At 41.9% G+C, this 17,981-nt stretch overlaps 1 long non-coding RNA gene across 1 annotated transcript in view; it reads right to left on the reverse strand.

Moving 5' to 3' along the window:
• The window catches only part of LOC118986516 (uncharacterized), a 20,035-nt gene extending 5,103 nt beyond the window's left edge, over positions 1-14,932 (reverse strand). The window contains exon 1 of the long non-coding RNA XR_005066397.1: positions 14,822-14,932. This is a non-coding gene — a long non-coding RNA (uncharacterized LOC118986516). The remainder of the gene's footprint in view (positions 1-14,821) is intronic.
• Between the last annotated feature and the right edge of the window lie 3,049 nt (positions 14,933-17,981).

Here is a 17,981-nt window from a genome sequence, read left to right on the forward strand (position 1 = left end):
TCTGATCATTTTAAATACCTTTGCGTTTTTAAAATCCATGCAGCATTTTATCAGTAATTTAATTTCAGGATTGATACTAAATTTTAAAACCTCATCTCAATTGATAGTTAAACCAAGTCTTAACTATCAATTGAGTTTATTTTCCTTAATCAACAGGCATTTCCTTAAGCTTATTTTTTAAAAACTGAATTTCTTTCCAGAACACTGTACTGCCTACCCACCCCTGTCTTGTTAAGGGACATCTAAAAAAACCAAATACTACAACATACTTATTATGCATATTACAATTATGAGTTTATGCAAATTAACTCTATTAAACTATATGTTTTTAAGTATGTGAATTAGTATTTAGGGTCAATGTTTTCCTCTAAGGTGGGAGGGCTTTTTGTTTTCATAAAATTGGTTTACAAATGACATTATTGCACATAGCTGTCTAGTAGTTTATCTGGATTAAGTACATTACCAGTGAAATAAGCCCAGACTGATGAGGTTGCTTAGTGGCAGTAAGACTGTGGAGGGAAAGAGACAGCAATGCCATTGCTAGTAACTTTAACCCTGAACACAGGGTGTCTTTAAATTTTTCCATCTGTATCCTATAGTTGCCAAGACTTCTATCTCTGTTGTGGATATACACATACACAGGGTCTCTGGTTTTGAAGCAGCAAAGGACTATGTGCGGCAAATGACTCTAGGGTTTAGGGAAACCTTGGATGCATGTTTTGTAGTTCAGAGCCTCCACCAACAGGAGCCCCAAAGGGGAGCTCTGCAGATGCCTTCCACTCTGATGTGGACAACAGTGTTCCTGACAGAAGCTCATGGGTGAGACAGGACCCTGGGGGAACAGAAACAGAGATTGGGAAACGTCCCAACTATAACAGCAATAGCCTCCTGGACAGGGAAGGAGCAAACATCACAGATTTATTCCTTCCACACAAAATCCATTGGTGAGGGTTTTTTAAAAACTTCCTTTGACTTTTATGAAAGAAAAAAAGAAGAAGAAACCCCTAGAAATTCAATGCAAAATGGGTTTCTAATTAAAATATATAGAAATCAGAAAATTTAATTTTTTTGGATTGAGTGCCAATCACATTTCACGTAACACATGCCAGAATTTCCTTGTGGCAAGCAAATTCATTGAAGACTGAGATTTGCAGTGTATCACAACACAATGTGGAAACCCCAGGTGTGACTTCCCTTTCTTTTAGTCTTAGATTTGCAATACTATGGTAAATCTGGTTTCAGATCAGGCAAATTGTGATCTACTTATAAATTTTACATGGTCTATCTCTGCCTACATGCAACCCAGCCTGTAAGACTATGTTTCGAAAATCAAGAGAAAAATTTAAAAGAAAATTATTTGACAGTGGTATTCCCATCTTCTCCTGGCCATCTTCTGCTTTTGTGCTGCACTGTCATGTATCCCTAAGCCTCAGCCTCACTGCTAATAGAGACTTTCTGTTTAAGACCCATCTGAAGACCAACATTTCCTACTTTGAAACTAATACTCACACTCCTGCTCCAGTGAGAGGAGCAGGAATTAGGAGAGAGCAAAAAATTCTGTTGGGGGATGGCAAGTAAGATATATAGAAAATACAGAGCTTTCCCTTCATCATCCCAAGGGTTGGGTGAGGGGGAGTCCATAACAATACATACAGTAAAGGGTAAAGAACCAGCTTAATAGTTAACCTACTAAACGGTCCTCTTCTGAAGGTTTAAAGAGAACCCCCCACCTTCTCATTTCAATTCTTGACTTGTAGAAAATGGATCTAAGTTGCTCTTCACTTATTCTCTGGAGAGTTCAAAGGCTGAAGGCATTCTTTAGATTCAAGTAGCCCGCAACTAACGTCAGTCCTTTGTGTAACCGAGGGGTGGTTCTCTCCTAACTCAGGAAAGAAAACAGAATTGGAGATTCTTAAGGAGGCAGTTGCAACCTCTAGACAGCTCCTAGCGGAGAAGCTTCCAAACTTCACCAGGAAAAAGTATCTGTGGAAGTAAGTTTCTGCTTCTGAACAAGGGAGGAGGGAGTATGTGTTCTTTTAGGTGCTGAATGTGGGGAATGCATGTGTGTGTGGAGGTGGAATTGTGGTCAGGGCCTGATTGTATCTGCAAACTGTAACCTACACAGGTGGTATTAGATCACTAAGAACATTTCCTGGGGTTTTATGGCAGGTCTTGGCTATCTCCGGGCACCTTTTGCATGGCTATGGAATTTCACATAAAGGCCCTTATTCTGCCCCACATTCTGAAGTCACTCTTTTCTATAGAAGAGGAAAAATCTCCAACAGAGGAAGCCAACTTTTAAAGTACATGAACAATCCCCACCACCTTGTAGGCCTGAAGAGAACTCAGCAGGCTGGCATTTTCCTGCTTTCTAAACATACCGCCCACTACAGTAAGGGCAGACAAAGAGCAGGTAGGATAAAGGGAAAGGAAATACAACCTTAAAACAGAAAAGAACAATAAGTACTGCTCTACCGGCTCCTTATCCTGCTCCTTCCCTCCCCTGCTTCTGAGAATAAGCCACCAGAGTCCTCTAGAACACTCTTGAGTTTCTGCTCTTAAATGGCCCTTTTTCCAGGGAGGAACAAGGCCTGTTTTCTGATCTGGAGCCTTAGATGCTCTGTTATTGCAACTTAATTTTGTCGTTGCTTCTTTTCAAAGATTATTTGGAATGAATTGTTTCTTTTGTTTACTATCTAACAAACGACCTCTGCTAATCTTATATTTTATCTCCCTAACATATGGAAACACTATTTATTCTAGCCAATCACAATAAAGTAAAGAAAACCCCATTTTATGGAAAAATATATATCACTAGTCTGTTGATCATTAAAGATATGATTACCAGTGAAAACCCTCCGAAGGTGGCACATTTATGCTTCCAGGAACAGATGGGGACACGCATTTTCCTTGCAAATACTTTTGAAATTGCTCTACTGGTAGCAGTATAAAAATGATATACAGATGCCAGGGCTGGCATGGCCAGGATGAGTGCGCCAGATTTACACAGTAAAGCCTTCACACCCTGGCTGTCAGTTTTGATTGATCTCTACTATACCTCAGGAACTTGTTGACTAGGTAGGGAAACACTGCAAATAATTCACTGCAGCAAGTCAGATAATTCACACAACCAATCGGTCTGTTTCACTTTCTGGCTGTGACATATGAGCCTTCCCTACAAAGATGCATCATTTTCCAGCTTGAGCAATATTCAATGCCAGGGAAGAAAAGGTATTAAAGCCACACAAAAGGAGGGGGACTATCGCAGGACCAGAAGTTGTTTTGGTAATGGAGGCCAGATCCTGCTCTACTCTAAGTCCTACTAGAGCGTTCAGGCTCAATTGTCATTATCATATTGATTAAAAAAGAAGTTCATCATAGTGCAATTTTAGGTTTAACGCCAACGGATTGGGAAAGAGCAAAGAATTATCCCACAAAAGCACAACATTCTTACCGCAGGGACGTTTCCCTGTTCCAGTTCATTGATGGAGTTGATTAAGTTTAAATGAAGCAGACACTGGATAAAAGTAAGGGTATTGACCACTGGGCATCGCGATCCGTGCTTGAAAGGACCTGATACATGCAGAAAAGCAAGATTTGCTAAATGCTCTAATCTTCAATCAAATCTTACATCAATACAGACAAAGTTTGGTAATGAGAGATTCAATGAAGCATGCGGGAGAAAGAATTAATCCTCTTGGTCTAAACTGGCTTCAACTTTGAAGCTTGCTCCGAAGGAAAGATAGTTATCTAAATGCTAAATAAGAAACTTATTGTACTTTTCATGGCATGCTAATCTTTTGTCTATTTCATCTCTATTATGTGTATGCTCCTAGATTGCAGTTGTCATGGTGATTATATCAAGCCACGCTTGGGGATGGAGGTGAGGAGCCAGGCACTGAGGTGGAAAAGACCCCCACGCAATCCACGGTGAGGAAGAATAAATAAGTAGAGGGGGAAGGAGAAGTAGGTGGGCACTAGATGCCTCCTGCCTCCTGAGGCTCCTTCCAGCCAGGCTCTAGCCCTAATCCCTCATAGCCTAAGAGGCTTGGGTTTTCCTGCACCTTTCCAGGTGTGGTCCTCTCAGCTGGGCATGCAGTGTTTGGAAATGGTAGTGGGGGAGGGGTCAGGCATATTTCCTACCTCAAAAACCTTTCCCCTTCAAGGTTCCTAGCTTTTAGTGCAGAGACTCCTCCCTCTCCTCACTGCATACCCTTCCCCCAAGCGCTGCAACCAAACTGGTAGAAAAGGCCACTGAAGAGGGAAGGGGGAGAGGCAAAGGCTCAGACACTGGCAGTCAGCCTTGTATGACTGTGCCTGGAGGGCGGGAAGTTGAGTGGTAGATCCTGACTGCTGGAGAGGAATGCAAACTGAGAGGAGTGGCCCACGGAGTCCTGGGCGGGAGCCTATAGGGTCACGGGAGCCCTGGAGACCAAAAGTGACCCCGGGCCCTTTATGTGTTTTACAAAAGTTGCCAAATTAAGATGGGATTATAACTGCTCGAGTCCTTGTCGGTGCTGAAAGGTTGGGAGCCTCAAATATGCCCAGGCAGTGTTGATGAAAAGCTTAACAAGTAATAAAAAGGAGAAAAGAGCAAGGAAAGTAACATGTATAACTCTTATTAAAGAGAAGAGCCACGGAGAGGTTGTGAACTTGAATTACTGTTTGAACTTTAATTTGTTCATTAACAGGATTTGCCCCTCACTGCGAATGTTATTACTTCCCTTTGCCTCTCAGCAACAACTCTGGGCATAATGAAAGAGTCTGGCAAAAAGTTAAATGCCTGGTAATTAATTCATTTAATTGCAAAAGGGGGAAGAGAGAGGGTCCCACTGCAGGGGCAGAAGGCTGAGGAGGGAGGATAAGGCCGAAGTCTGCATTAAGGCCCTCTCCAAGACCCAATGCCTGTCACCCAGGGGGAAGGGGGGGCTGGTATCTGATGGGGGTCTTGGGGGTCTTTCAGCAAAATTAATGCCAGCAGCATCCTAAAGACTCCCTGCCCAATGTCACTTGCACCTGGTCCAAACCCTCTGGCCAGGGCTTCAGCCAGTAGCTACTTTGGATGATCAGTTCGGGTGGCATGGATACCAGAAATCCAAAAATAATATATATTTAGAAAACCTTTCATTAAAAAGTGGGTAGATATCTTTTGCTTTCTCCCCTTCCTTCCCTTAGAGCAGGTTTCTTCTGCAATCTTCTGTTTCCAGGCTAGAGTGAAAAGGAGTGTCAGGAGCCGGATATAATCTGCATGTTTGCATCTTAATCAGCCTTATAATATCTTGCTTTCTCCCCCACCATCCTCACCCCAGCAGATGATTTACATAAACTCCGGAGATGAGAAGTGAAATATAGTCTTTGCCCCTACTTAGAAAAGACAGAACTAAGTAAGCTGTCTTGCTTTGTCTCTAACCTCACAAGGCCTGCCTTTTTGTCACTTATCTCCTTCCTGTGTTTGTCAACCATTGTGCAAAATCCCTTTGCATGCACATCCTTCTTCCAAAGGAAGCAACGGCTTGGCTGCAATGAACTACTGTGACACCCAGGAGCTATTAGCTCCAGGTTGCCCTTGCAGCCAAATGAAAGAACACCAAAATTCAGAAAATCAGTGGTAGACCAGTTATCCTTTCCTTAGTATGTTTAAGGCCTACCATTGAACAATAGGCAGTTGCGATTTCCTCACGTTTTAAAAACTGTTGTCTATATAACCAGTGTGATTTTCTTTAAAAATACAAGTACCTACCGTATATTCTCCCATTACAGAACTATTATGGACAGAAAAAAAAGAGGTAAGGAGAAAATGAGAGACAATATAAATGAATTAGCTAGTATCCATAACTATTTCCTAGGTTTGTGTTGTTAATTAAATCACTTCTAAACTTCAGGGACAGGACAGGATTTTCTCATCGAAATCACAATGTCATCAAATAAAGTTATCAAAATTACCACTTTCCTGGCAGCATCCTCGCCATTTAACCCAACGCTAGTTGGTACTACCATCCTAACCTCAAATTCCATATAGCTATAATTGATTTGTGCTTGTGCCTTCCTGAAAGCTAGTGATAGGTACATATCCATCTGCACCAACAGGAAAGGGAAAGGAGCTATTTAAAAGTGCTGCCTTATAAGCTGGAGCAAGTTCTCGGATTTATTTAGCATTAAAGTTACTGCCCACTTTTTATAGTCCTGGGATGTTGAGTGAGTTCTATTTTCCAAAGTTGTAAATCTATAATACAGCCATTTTATTCTGGATAACTGACACTAAATATTAGGAGTCTTTGAAGAAATCAAATCAAAACAAAACAGTTTCCCTCATACCACTCTGCTAAGTCCTCAGGTCCTTTTATGAAAGAAACGTTAAAGAGACAACATGAGCCAGGTCTGGTAACTCTGCCACTATCCTAATCTAGATCTCTACCTTCCTAGTGCTTTATTAAGTTTCTTCCTCCAAAACAGCCTTCAGCGTGCCTTGAGAGCAACTATCCTAAACTTCCACTTTACTGAAAAAACTTGATAGCTCTGACAGCCTGCAACAGGTCCAGCTCTTTAAATTACCTTTAAGCCTCCTCTCTACCCTGCCAGAACTGTCCATTTCCTGTTTGTTTTCCACTATTAACTTACACAAGACAGCTCTTCAGGCAGACAACTCTCCCACTATACCCTGAAAACACTGCATGAATTATCTACATGTTTTCGAACACTTGTGAGATGCCAGGCAACATGCTAGGCATTGCAAACATCTCATTTAATTTCTTCAATTAAATGATATGATCTTACCCATTTTAAGACTGAGGAAACCAAGACTAAAGAAGTGAAGGTATTTGTTCAACCAAGATCCCACAGCAGAGATAAGATCTTATGCTTATCTGTGTGTCTCAAATGCTGGTTTGCTTTCCACTCTGGCACACTCTCGCCCTTGCTGTGTGTGTGTTCTAATCACTCCTTATCTTTGCCATCTGGAACGCCTTCTGAACTCTACTGTACATATCTGAATCCCACCCAGTTTATAAATCTTGGAGAGAAATTCCCACCTCTATCTTGAAACCTTTCATCCCAGTCCTTGGCAGAATACTGAACTCTTCATTATCTGCAGCTCTTGCTTGGCATTCCTGTTCTCTGCCCTGAACGGTCATGTCAGTTTTCTTTTATTCAGTTTTTTCCAGCTACACTGTTAGTTACCTGAAGGTGGGGAATTTGCCTTATTTTTCTTATATTCCTCCTTCACGCTCCAAAGCCTAATAATATACTTCCCATTGTTGAACACACACCTTATGCACAACAATCCTTAATAGTAGATTCCATTACTATTGCCATTTTGTAAATAAAGAAGCTGAGGTTCAGAGAAGAAAAAGTTGCCCAAGCCACTCAGCAAATAGGTAGCAGATCTGATATTCACACACACATTGTCTGAACAGAATGCCCCCTTTCTTTCCTTGGTCAATACATGGTACTGGCTCAAAATACATTTTGCCTCACACAGCGTGAATTTAAGAAGTGTCACTGTGTGGAGTACACTCAAAAAAACTCCAGAAAATATCTCTCTAACCCTAACTTTGAACAAAGGACACTGTTTCTACTTTTTTCTAGGGTAGATCCTGAAACCCAACAGAAGAAAGGATGAGCGTATACCAGGCCATAATATTCCAGGTCATCCCTTCCATTATTCCATCCTCTGTAGGAGTCATGCCCATGTTGGTGGGAATCGATGATGCTGTCTGCATCTGTACTGGTATTTCTGTGAGACAGAGCGGGCAAACTGCCCTTCCCATCGCAGCCTCTATACCCTTTCAATATACAGAGGAAAGTAGGAGAAAATAAAAGACACAAGTGTTAATGTTTTTTAAATGGTCTGCAAAGGTGGTTTTGGGAAGGTTTTATTCTCTCTGCATCAAGAAAAAAAATGGGGCCCTGGCTGGTGTACCTCAATGGATTGAGCGTGGGCCTGCGACCCAGAGGATCGCAGTTCGATTCCCAGTCAGGGCACAGGCCTGGGTTGCAGGCCAGTCCACAGAAGGGGACTCACGGGAGGCAACCATACATTGATATTTCTCTCCTTCTCTCCTTCCCTTTCTCTCTAAAGATAAATAAATAAATTCTTTAAAAAAAAGAAAAAAATGGGTTGCTGCTGTGGGAAGAATAACAATTGCAAAAAATGTTCATAGCTGACCAATTAAATCAATATGTGGAACTCCAGCCAGCTTCCTGTTCTCCTCTAAGATAGGAAAATGTCAATGGAACTAATACATCTCTAAGAAAATAATAACTTCTGAGAATATGAGTATCAAGGCCTGGAAGTCAGACTAATTTTCCCCACATAGAGATTGTCCCTTTAGCACCAGTGCTGAAGATCTGGACTTGATAGAATCAAGGAAGCTAGCAGGTTTCTTTACATCCAGCAGGTTTTTAGGAAATGTTCCAAAAAAAAAAACATTNTCAATATGTGGAACTCCAGCCAGCTTCCTGTTCTCCTCTAAGATAGGAAAATGTCAATGGAACTAATACATCTCTAAGAAAATAATAACTTCTGAGAATATGAGTATCATGGCCTGGAAGTCAGACTAATTTTCCCCACATAGAGATTGTCCCTTCAGCACCAGTGCTGAAGATCTGGACTTGATAGAATCAAGGAAGCTAGCAGGTTTCTTTACATCCAGCAGGTTTTTAGGAAATGTTCCAAAAAAAAAAACATTTCTTGCAGTGGCATCAGGGTACTTCTTATGAATTTGAAGAAGGAGAAATAATGATTAATTATTCACTTGTCTCCAGTTATCCATGCCAAAAATAGTCTATTCTCTCAAGTTCCCAAAGGGGTTTTCTATCTTCTTTTATAGTTTGGCTTAAATATCTAGACAGCTCAAGGACTATGGTTCTTTCCTTCACCTACAAAATGTGTTATGGCACACAAAGTCCTGCACATGCATGGCACTTAATAAACCAAACCTATCCATTTACTTCATCTCTTTTTTTAAAAATAGGGAATGGTTTGCAATTTTATTTTATTTTTTAAGTTCTTATTTATTTATTTTTAGAGAGAGGAGAGGGAGGGAGAAAAAGAGGGAAACATTAATGTGTGGTTGCTTCGTGCCCCTCCCCTACTGGGGACCTGGTCTACAACCCAGGCTTGTGCCCTGACTAGGAATGCAACTGGCGACCCTTTGTTTCCCAGGCCAGCACTCAATCCACTGAGCCACACCAGCCAGGGCTACTTACTCTTAAATGAGGCTTAAAACCACCCTTTGACATGACCCAGTTGGGTGTTACTATTATACACATTTTGCCTATGAGGAAACCTAGAATTTGCCTCATGTAACATAATTGGTACAAGGTAAATCTAGTCCCCACTCTTAGTCCCCAAGAATCTAGTCCTGGTCCAGGATTCTTTTTACCACTGATACTTCCCAATTCTCAAGGTAATTTCTCCTATTTTCTATATTCTGGATCTACATATCAATTTTATAAGTCTAAAACCAGGAACTTCTCTATCTGAAAGAGATGGGCTTCAAGCTACACTAATCTGACTTCTACTACAACTAATTGGGTCATATTAAGAATTTTCCACCCCAATCCTGAAGCTATGAGCACTATATACAAAATTTAATATTTGGATGGTACTTAAGTCTATAGAAGATGAGCAGGCATGACAGTTAGGCTATCCAGTTCCAAAGAAAGGCTACCATCACTGTCATTTGTTTTTTCCACAATTACCATTATATATTGAGGGTTTGTTGGGTACCTGATACTCCCTTATACTTGTAACATAAAATTTTGGAGCTGTTTTGTCTACCTAATGGACAAACAGTTCAGGGTCTTTTCCTAGAAAAGATCTGTAGTTGGATCTGTCTACCTTGTTCATTGACCCTTTAGTTAGATGTGTAAACCTGGTAACCAGGGGCTACCAGGTCCCCTTCCCTAATTTCTGGGCAATAACCAAGCTCATCAAAGCAGGCAGAACTCAAGGTTCCAAGTCTAATAAATGGTCAAAATAAGGACTCAAATTTGGTTAATTTTCATCCAAACTCGGGGGTAAAAGACAGGAACGTATTTGTTGCTTTGGGTCTGTTGCCCTATTTCTTTGTCTGCAGGCTGACCTTCCCTTTGTAAGTGCATCAGTATTTGCAACATTCAGTTGAAGTAAGGTCTATCATCTTTGTCTCCTGGCCTTGATCTCTCCTGATCATTATGGTCTGGATCCCTGCTAATCACTAATGATCCCAAGGCTCTCTGTACAATACTAAAATTCCTTTGAAAAGGAATTCTTTGAAAAATTCCTACTCAGCTAATTACATTCTTTCTGCTTTCCCTGGTTCTCCATGTAGTCTTAGCTGGAGTTGAATTAGAATTCTTTCTAAATACTATAAATTGGCCCTGGCTGGTGTAGCTCAGTGGATTGAGTGCGGGCCTGTGAATGATCAAGGTTCAATTCCCACTCAGGGCACATAACTGGGTTGCAGGCCGGTTCCCAGCAAGGGACGAATGAGAGGCAACCATACATTGATGTTTCTCTCCTTCTCTCCTTCCCTTCCTCTCTAAAGATAAATAAATAAAATCTTTTTAAAAATAAATAAATACTATAAATTGTTTGCTGATAGTTTCTGGAAAGCTTTTGTAAAGTCTTGCCCCAAATGAATCCAACTAATTACGATTCAAAAACCCCACGACCTACCTTTCTCCCTCTCCTGCTCTCTTTTCCCTGAGTGTCTTTCTATCTCCTCTCCCATATTCTAGTCTTAAATATAGTAAAAGTTTAGATTCACTGGGTGAGGAGTTTCATGATTCTGTATTTTGAATAGTAGGTAGCATATTATTAATTTACAGCAGTACACAATGGTTCTACTACACATCTACTTTAGGACAGATATTTACAACCAACTACTAAAAATGGCAGGTGTTTCAAGCTACAGGTTACACTTATCTACAGTCTAAGAATTACTGAATTTTTTAGTAATAGCTAAATGCTTTGCTCACTAAGTAAAATACAGGTTAAGCCTGATTTCTTAATTGAGTATGATGCTCTTATATTTCAAAGACTATGGAGCACTAATTCTGTAGAACTATATGCAGGAGTGTCCAACCTTTTGGCATCTCTGGGCTTAACTGGGAGAAGAATAGTTGTCTTGGGCCACACATTAAATACATTGCAACATGTAATCACAAAAAAATCTCATGATGGTTTAAGTAAATTTACCATTTTGTGTTGGACCACATTCACAGCCATCCTTAGCTGCATGAAGTATGCAGCCTGTAGGCTGCAGGTTGGACACACCTGAATCCTGATTTAAGCCCATGACAGCTTAATTTTTCCTACCCAATTCCATATTTACAACTTAGCTTGTAATCACAGTAGAAAGGCGAACTCTCATAAAATCAAGATTAATAAAATTATTGACAATATAACTTTCTGAAGTAAACTATCTATAGTGCATACTAATGTCCTATACAAAGATGTGACCATATAAATTAATAATTCATTGATGATCAAAGAATGTATAACTTCAAATGAGTACTTTTCTTAAAGCTGTCCATCGGTAATTTTATTCCAGTGGTACTGCCATTAATCAAACTGTTTGTATAATGACTTTAGTTTAAAAGCTACTCAAGATGGTCATCTAATTGTCCTTCTGATTGTTTTGACCCCAAATTATATTACTCTGCATTGATCATCCACCTTACTCTTCAGGGCCCTGAAGGTCTTTAAAGAAAGACGACTTACCATCTACAAGGCTTTTTAACAAGATGTGCTGTGTGTTCTGAAAACTACCCAAAGAAGAGCTAAAAAATAGGTTTGAGCAATGGCAGCAATAGAAGCAGCATGCAGTAAGTGACAGCCTTCCAAGATGACACATTGGATAAGGACACATTGAAATGTATGTGTAAGTACATTCTGGTAAGTTCTGGTATAGTTGTTAAAATACAGTTATTAAAATGGGTAAGTTCTGTTATAGTTGACTATTAGTTATAGTTGTATCTTGGTTATATAGTTTCAGCCCTATAGCACAATATGAGGGTTAAGGATAAAATTATTAACATCTTGGCTTCTGTTATTACACTCCACAAAATTTTACATTCTTCAAATACATCTTACAGATTTCATACAAAAATGTCTTAATTCAAAGATCTTGGCATTGTTGTGAATGATTTCAAGCATTTTCCTAGAAGAAATTAAAACTAAAAATAATTGAGATAAACATGGGATGTTTTTCTGTTTTCATTAAAACAATGAACTTTAACCAGGTGCACCTGTAACTAACTACTTGAGATGTCTGTTTGCTTGATTTTTTTTAAAATATTCTATTTATTTATTTATCTTTAGAGGGAAAGGAGAGAGAGAGAGAAACATCAATGTATGGTTGCCTTTTGTGCGTCCCCTGCTGGTAGTTAGCCTGCAAGGAATCAGCCTGCAACCCAGGCGTGTGACCTGACTGGGAATCGAACTGCGATCGTCTGGTTCGCAGGCCCGAGCTCAATCCACTGAGCTACGCCAGCCAGGGCTGCTTGATTTAATCGTAGGCAATTCTTACTTCAGGATGAGGGTCGGAAAGAATATGTAGTTTTGATTTTAATTAAAAATATAGTGTTTTCACTCACATAAAACCAGAGTCCAGCACACCATGTAAAGAGTAAAACCTTTCAAAGAAAAGTTTGCATTCTAAAATAATTAAAAGAATGTCATAAATTGCTTCAATCATGCAATTCCTCTAAAGCTTTGCTTTGAAAGTTTTAAGGGGGGGTGGGGAACATGGTACTATAAGTAGTGCACAGGGTGGAGGAAACTTCCTGGCTTCCAATTTATTTTCTTCCCTATTGAAGGAGCAGCCAATACAACTTTCCATTTGTATAAATGAAAGGCCACAGTTTTTAACTCTTTCATAATAATATTTCTTGAGTTTCTTGTTTTAGTTACATTTTAACAATTATTTACTAAATGCCTATAGGGATCATGTTCAATGTCAAAGTGAAGTGGAGGACCCATAATAGGTTATGAATAAGTACTTATTGAATTAATGAATGAAGGAAAAGAAAACCATATGTTGGCCAACACATATGGAGTACATTGAAAAATTAACTCCCAAAGGATTTGGTCTATGTAAATATAACTTGTAACTATCATATAATATCAAGTCTAAAGCATGTGCTTAGCTTTGGATTACTTTAGATTTCAGAATTCATTCATTAGGGCCTTACCCATACTTCTGAACCTAATCACTTCTGAACCTAATCAAGTGACTCCTGATACAATTAGTCCTTAATACCCATTAGTAAGTAGTAATCATTAAGACTGGAGTTTTACAGAAAATTTAACTGACTTCCATCCCTGAGATAAACTGATCTTTTCATACATCCAGCACTTGTGCTAAAAGCATATGGTCTCTCATTTAAAGTAACAGATGACTATCTTGCACAATAGAGGTACCTCTATCCCTCTATCTCCTCACTTTTCCAGTTGTTTCAGTTCTAGAAGATGTTTGGTTTCATAGATAGAACTCTCTCACTGACTACTGTGGACTGTTTGGTAGGTCACATAACATTTCTGTTCCTCAGTTTGTACGACAGAACATGAATAAGAAAAAACTCTCCTCCTTCCTATGGGGACTTTTGTGAATACTGATAAATACCTTCGAAACAATAAATGCTACCACTTTGAGCACATCTGAAAGATGTCACCTAGCACAAAATATTTTTGGCGTGTGAATTTAAAATGCCTCTGACGGAAGGTCTTAGATGTCTCCTAAGATAGCGCGTCAAGAACTGGCTTCTATATTATCCATCCTCCAGAACGCACTGACATTCCACTTCATAATAGTTCGGTATGATGATTGCTGTCCAAATCGCCTGCATGGAAACATTCGTGCCCTAGATGGACACGATGTATCAGCGTGACAGAGGGCTCAAAAACTCACACCGTGGAAGCCTGACTTTGTGCACAGGTGACAGGAGGGCATGCTACGTGTGAGCGGAACCCTTCTCATGCTTTGACTTAGGAAGAGAATGAAAGATGCCGGGAGGTCCCACGGGGGTCGGGGGCATGAGGAGGCCCGACAGGCAATTGCCCGAGACAAAAGCAGGAAAAAAGTGTATATGCGTGTATACACACGCACACATATTCATGTTCAAATTCGAATCCCATCTAGGAATAGACCTCTGGGTCTCTTTTTCCCGTGAACATCACAAAACGGCGCCCATTTTGCTGGAAAATGAGACGGAGGCGAGGGGCTGGAGGGGCGACCGCCCGAGCCAGGCTGGGGGAACGAACTAGACTGGGGGGTGGGGCGGGGTTGGGTCCGCGGGCTCCGCCCCGCGAAGCGCTCCCAGCTCCGGAGCGTCCTTCCGGTCACCGCCGTCAGACGGCCGCACTCCCCACGTTCCACACGCGCGACCCGCCGCCCGGGAGACCCGGCGCCTGGGAGGCTCCCGCGGCGCGCGGCGGCGCCGCCCGCCCGCCCCTCGCCCTCCCCTCGCCCTCCTTCGGGGTTGGCGGCGGGCGAAGCTCGGTCCGAGGCCGTCTCCACAAGCCTCCCCACTTACGGCGTGAGAACCACAGGAACTCGAACCGCGGGCCCCGACTGCACACAAAACCCCTAATGGGCACGCGGCGCCCCACGCCTCACTTCCCTCGCTCCCGGTGCTTCCAGGGCGGCGCGCCCCGGTGCCACGTGCGCTCCCGCGGGGAAGCCCAGCTGAGGGGCAGTCTCAAGAGCGCGGTGAGATCCCACGCACGCGAGCACCTCCGGCCCTAAGCAGGGCTCCACGCCATTGAGAGACTCTCACCTCAAAAGAACGGGCGCTGCCACCTGCGTGGGGAGGAGAGCAGGTGGGGAATACTCACACTGGGCCGGGCCGCGCGGGGACCTCTCTGGTAAGGACGCGAGGGCTCGCACGGAGAAGCGGAGACCCAGCGGGTAGCGCCCGGGCCGCCACCCCGGAAGGGAGGCCTCTACCGTCCGGCCGGGGATCTGCAGCCCTGGGCCTGTTGCCGGTGGCCCCGCCCCGGCCCCGCCCCCCGGCCGCCTTTCCTCCTGCCTGCTCCCTCCCCTCCTCTCTGCCCGCGGGGTGCAATCGCCTCTCTGCGAAACGAACTCCGAGCGACGAGGAGATCCTTCCACCAGAATGAGCTGTGACATACTTTTGACGGCTATAATTTATTCCAAATCATCCTTGGACTGAAACGATCAATTAGCAGCCCGAAACGCACTGTGAAGTAAATTGTCACACTCTGTATTACAGGATGGTTATCATATATTTATAAGGTGTGTTTTCTGCAATCAGAACCAACAAGGTGTTGAGTGATCAGTCATAAATGCAGTTCCTCAAAAAGTGCGAGAGAACAGCTACAGCATTGTGTGCCAGGGGAAAAATCCCTATGACAGTTATTACTTCTCCCACCCTCTGGCCAGGGGAGGTAGTTCCAGCTCTCCGACTGTCTTTGACTCTCAAATGACCCCACAAGCAGCGTACCTATGAGCAACAGGGAGACAGACTAGCAGCCCCAGGAGGAGAGATTTACTTATTGTGTAAATACCAATCAAGCATGAGGATCACTCATTTTGACTGTTTTCATTCCTATCCTGGAAAATAATATCTTACTCTGGTTCTAAGCTTCTAGTTAAATATTTGCATTCTATACTCAATCTGGAATTTCTTTTCTTCATGAGTCTCAGGGTGTTGCCCTCTTCTCTCTGCTATTTAGGTGTTATGTACTGTACTGTAGAGATTATGCCAGGGTCATATAAAGTTTACCCACAGAGAGAACTGTGCATTCTGAATTGGAATCTCTGCCAGAATGCTTCCGTCTTTCATAAATGAGATGGCACCAAGTTTTGAGAAAGTCCTTAGAAATTCTCTCTCAGTCTGGGCTGTCTTGACTGGACCAAGCTATGGAGACATTGTTATATTCCTTATAGTCATCCTCAATGGTCATGAATATATATCCAGAACTTCTGAGTTTCCTCTAAAAAACTATCATTACATTGTCATCCACTAGCCACCTATAAATCATTTTTAGATAGGTCGTCATATTCCTTTTGCCTGAAAAGTGTGGCTCTAGAGCCCAGCCTACTGATTATTGATTGTGAGAAAAGTTTAGCAGCCAGAAGTTTGCCTCTGTGAGCAATAAAGTGATATTTGTGGAGAGTGAATCACAAGATGTGTGTGTGGGGGGGAGGTAAGATGCAGAGTTTATGCTACACATATCTTAGGTTCACTGCCCCCATGATTTCTGCACAGAAGGGAGAAAAAGAATGGAGAGAAAGGAAATCTGTTGGGGTATTTGAATTGAAGGGGCAGCAATGGCCATTGAGCCTCCCACGGCATAAACAGGGGCTGCGCATGCTTGCCTCATTTGAGTATACTGGAATAGCAAAGAACCAGGCACAGCACCTTCACCCTGTACCTTCTAACAGTATTGACTTAATTTGCATTTAATAGCCAATATCTATTGAGCACTTTGTGCCAGCACTGTGCTTTAAAATATTTGCATCACTAGATTTAATCCTATCAATAATCTTATGGGGAAAGTTACTCATTTTGTCAATAAGAAAACTGAGCTTTGGCAAGACTAAGTAACTTAGCAATGGTCACACTCCTATTAAATGATGATCTCAAACCCAGGTCAATCTCAAATGCTCATGCTCTTCACCCCAATAACATAATACTACAAAAGTTAAGATTAAAAAAATTCTCACCCAAGGATATGTTTATTGATTTTATTTTTTATTTTTGTTTTATCCTTACCCAAGAACATTTTTTCATTGCTTTTTAGTGAGAGAGAGAAAGGGAGAGTGAGAGAGAGAGAAACATTAATTGGTTGCCTTCTTGTAAGCACATGGACTGGGATCCAACCCACAACCTGGGTATGTGCCCTAACCAGGAATTGAACCCACAACATTTTGGTCTATGGGATGATGCCCCAACGAACTGAGCCACAATGGCCAAGGCTGTTTATTGACTTTATTTATTTTTTAATATGTTTTATTGATTATGCCATTACAGTTGTTCCATTTGCACCCTTCATTCCCCTCCACCCTGCACACCCACTCTCCCTATTTCCCCCTTTTAGTTCACGTCCATGTGTCACAAGTTCTTTAGATTCTGTATTTCCCCTACTATTCTTGTCCTCCCCCCTGTCTATTTTCTACCTACCGTCTGTGCTACTTAGTCTCTGTACCTTCTCCCCTCCTCCTCCTCCCACTCCCTTGTTGCTAACCCTCCATGTGATCTCCATTTCTATGGTTCTGCTCCGGATCTAGCTATCTGCTTAGTTTGCTTTTGTTTTAGGTATGGTTGTTAATAACTGTGAGTTTGCTGTCCTTTCACTGTTGATATTTTTACCTTCTCTTTCTTAGATAAGTCCCTTTAACATTTCATATAATAAGGGCTTGGTGATGATGAACTCCTTGAACTTGTCCTTATCTGAGAAGCACTTTATCTGTCCTTCCATTCTAAAAGAATGTTTACTGACTTTAGAGAGAGGGAAAGGGGGGAGCTGAGAGAGCGGGGGAGAGAGGGTGGCAGGAGAGAGAGAAACATGGATGTGAGAAACATTGATTGGTTGCCTCCCATACATACCCACAACCTAGGTATGTGCCCTACCTGGGAATCAATCCCACAAGTTTTGGGGGGGAACACGATGACATTCCAATCAATTGAGCAACCCAGCCAGGGCGCAAATTTAAGATTTGTATTTAAGAGTTTCCACCAAAAAGGTTTTAGTAGGACTGATTGTACAATGAAAGTGGTGAATTCTAGGAGAAGAAATGAAAGAACAGCTGTTTGCAAAGGAAAAACACAGTAGACACTTAAACCCACAACCAGGGTAGATCACCCCTTTTCTGTTCTAGCCTCCCTACATCTTTTGATTTCTTTTTCAGAGTTATCACCTGCCATCTGGTGTCTAGCCAAAGGGGCTTTACCCAAGGTCAGTGGTGACTGCTAAGCTTGGGGGAAGGAGGTAGGACAGAGGCAGCAGACCTCAAAGAAAGCAGAGCACC

The sequence above is a fragment of the Sturnira hondurensis genome, unplaced genomic scaffold (assembly GCF_014824575.4).
Source record: "Sturnira hondurensis isolate 20B ecotype Veracruz unplaced genomic scaffold, ASM1482457v3 Scaffold0004322, whole genome shotgun sequence".
NCBI classification, from domain to species: Eukaryota; Metazoa; Chordata; class Mammalia; order Chiroptera; family Phyllostomidae; genus Sturnira; species Sturnira hondurensis.